This window comes from Rhagoletis pomonella, unplaced genomic scaffold (assembly GCF_013731165.1).
Source record: "Rhagoletis pomonella isolate Grant_MI unplaced genomic scaffold, Rhpom_1.0 Rhpom_scaffold_00011, whole genome shotgun sequence".
NCBI lineage: Eukaryota > Metazoa > Arthropoda > Insecta > Diptera > Tephritidae > Rhagoletis > Rhagoletis pomonella.
The window spans coordinates 8,213,358-8,216,782 of record NW_023458565.1 but is presented as its reverse complement, the minus strand read 5'-3'; the positions used below and the strand labels follow the sequence as shown (position 1 = coordinate 8,216,782).

The following is a 3,425-nucleotide window of genomic DNA, read 5'->3' as shown; positions in this document are numbered from 1 at the left end:
GCCAATCTATTTTTTAGTTGCAAAAATGATATGGAACGACCCATATACTACATACACCCGAATTTAGAAAGAAAGACCCTATCTCACATCGTCGATAAAATAAGATGTATCTAGCTAGTAATCCAAAATGCACTTTTTGCTCGATTACACCGACACAAAAAAAAATGGTGTGTGCTTTTAACCAGATCCACCTAGGGACGTGTATTTCGACCCACTGAATACGAATATATGCACGAGTCAAACGGACCTCAGATGCAGATTCAGCGCGTCGAAATATATTTCGGTTGTTGTTGTTGTTGTTATAGCGGCTACAACAACCCCGCCCAGATCGGTTGATATCTCTGTCGTTGTCGTCAAGTTCCACTAACGACAGCCCTTAGAAGCGGACAGCCTCAATAGTGTCGGTTCACAGGGACAAAGGCGTTAGGGTTGTTGGGTTTTCCGGGCATAGGAAGAGATGTTTCGAGTCATGAGGTGTGTCTCCGCATGCCGGACACTCATTCAGTAGGTGGGTCTGGTTAAACACACACACCACTTTTTTGTGTGCCGGTGTTATGATGTACTTTATCGAATTATAAGTTCCCACATCGTTTTATGCAAAAAAAAAATATTTAGTTACGGCTTTTCTTGCATTTCTATACATATGAAGGTAACGATAAGTATGTACATACATACATAGGTACTCGAATTGAATGTCGTTGACAAAAACTGGTTAATCAAAAATTTACTTCTTAGTTTAAGGGAAAGATTGGTCCTTTTTAAAAACTTAAATTTATCTCAAAGCATAGTCAATTTTATTTGTAAACAACCAAAATGATTTAGTAAAAATTCAAAAAGTTAGAAAAAATTAAAATTAATTAAAATTGCATACCCATAAAATCACCATGTACATACATACATATGTATGTACCACAGCCCGCGACAAAAGATAGCACATCAACATTTTTACCAGTTTTGACTACTTTCCTTTTGCCTTTTTTAAGGTTTATTAATTTTCTATTAAAGTTCAGCTACTTATCAAAAAAACCATATAAATCCGAATTTCAAACTTTGTACAAAAATTTAAAAAAATTTCTCAAACTTTTCATCCCAATTTCAAGTACATATTTTAATTAAAATTTCTAAATTAATTTTTGGTATGCAGTTTTATGGTTTATTAAAATCTAGTTTAACAAAGTGAGGGTTTGTAGTTGCTAAGAAATCGCATTGATTTTTGATAATTTTTTTCTGACGGTGTCCTGCACCCCTTTTCCATATAAAAATTTATTTTATATGGAAGAAAATGCGTGATACCGTCAGCAAAAAAATTATCAAAAATCAACGCGATTTTTTAGCAACATGAGATTTGCACTTTATCATAATAGAATCTAATAAGCTATATAACTGCATACCAAAAATTATTCTAGAATTAAAATTAAAGTGCTTGGAATTGTGATGAAAAGTTTGTGGAATTTTTATAATATTTGTACAAAGTCATGTACATATTTGTTAGATAAGCGACTATACTTTTATATAAAAATAATGAAAATTAAACAAACAAAAGATAAATAGTCAAAACTGTTCAAAATGTTGAGGTGCTATCGTTTTGTCGCGGGCCGTACATGTTCTACTGCATTGTGCCCCAGCTCAGTGCTTTCCTACTTCTTTGCTCGCTTACTATATTGTATGTTCTTTGCCAGTCTTGATACCAAAAAAGTGAGAATGTGATTTACATACAAACACGTTTTTCGTTTTTGGTTGACTATTTCAAGGGTTTGTTCATATATTGTAGAAAACTAAATGGTTTCTTACGTTACATACGTCCTTAAGATGTACATAGATAACAATAACGGAAACCAAGAATCGATGACCTTTTTGAACCATAAAGTTAAAAAAACCGGTGTGAAAAGCGGGGATTAGATGTTTGGCATATATTCATGAATCTGATCAAAAAATCGTCGGCGTCTTAAAATAGTGCATAGGCTGTAGGTAGTCCTGATCTATGTAGCTCCTTTGAATTTCTCGTGACGATTTTTATTCGGTAGCAAATTCCTACACATTGCCATGAATGTATGTATGGTATGAATGCTTGCACTTTTATGCCGCTTGGGTTATCAAATCGTTTGTTCAGTTATTTACCCTTTATAAAGTGCAGACGGTGCTACTTTACCGAGTATAAACTTTTCTGCAATCTCTGCATGGTGTCCAATAACAAATATGTACATATGTACCTATGTATATGTATATGAAAATACTTTAGGATGGATCACTCTCAATAAAAAAAAAAAATGGTACTCTTTTTCCATCGGAATTATAAAAAGAATTGTATTTAAGACATTCCTAAAAATAACTCGCCAAAAATTTCGAGATTTACGTGAGCTGGACCTATTTAAAAATACGTCAAAAAATAGAATTTTTATAAAAAAAAAAAATGAAAAGTCTGCGCAAAATGTATAAAAATTTAAAATAATGAGATTTTTAGAAGTATTTTTAAATCGGTCTGGGTTCCGAAAGTCCTAATATTTTTCCGAAATATTTTGGCCGAAGTCGTAAAATATAATAAATTTTATTATTCCGGGGGAAAACCGCAAGTTTTTTTTTATATGTGTATCACCTTAATGCACATATATATTTATGTATAATTTAAAGTTAAAAATAAATAAATTGGTATGCATTCGAGCATGAGCGAAAGATTCGAGTTCATAATAAATAGTAAATAAGATATTCATTTTGAGCCTGACTCTTCATTTTTGAATGAGAATGGCGTGTTTATGTTTTGTGCAAAATAAACCGACACGTGTTTTTATATTTCAGCATACCATGCGAAATTTACCAATTACAATGGTTTAAACTTTTGAATTGATGTTGTATTTTTTCAATGATTTATTATAAAAAATTAGAAAAGATCCACCAATTTCAACAAAATTTCATAAAAATTTCAACCTTTTTTATCGTAATTAAAAAAACGAGTATGCAGTTTTAAAGCTTATGCAATTTTCGCATAATAAAGTGCACATTTGACAATTTAATTTTTTTCTGACGGTATTAAGCATTTGTTTCCACATAAATATTACTTGCGTACCTCAACTTTTATGGCAGAAACTGGTAAAACTGTCAATAAACAAAATTTTTTAACATCGCCGTTTTTTACAATTGGCGATTTTCCAAGTTGTACGCAAATATACAGACAAATAAACAAAAATGCTTACAAAATTTGAGATTAAGTTATTTTTACTAAGGTAAAAATGCCGATGTATTTTACTTTTTGCTTATATGTATGTACTCAGCTTTCCATTTGTTTGGACAGATTTTACCAGCAAAAGTTCGCAACTTCTTACAAAGTGAGAACCTTAGGTACTCTCTTATTTGTCCTCTCATTTGCCAGAGAAACGTGCACGGGAACACTTACTGGCAAATTCTGGTAAAAACTTGCAGCTTCTGGCGAG

General features: G+C 32.0%; 2 protein-coding genes across 3 annotated transcripts in view; both read left to right on the top strand.

Moving 5' to 3' along the window:
- The window catches only part of LOC118747345 (protein cueball-like), an 83,927-nt gene that overhangs the window by 5,934 nt on the left and 74,568 nt on the right, over positions 1-3,425 (top strand). The window lies entirely within an intron of this gene.
- Positions 1-3,425, top strand: part of LOC118747344 (GATOR complex protein Iml1) — a 41,512-nt gene that overhangs the window by 34,646 nt on the left and 3,441 nt on the right. The gene's annotated exons all lie outside the window — the stretch shown is intronic.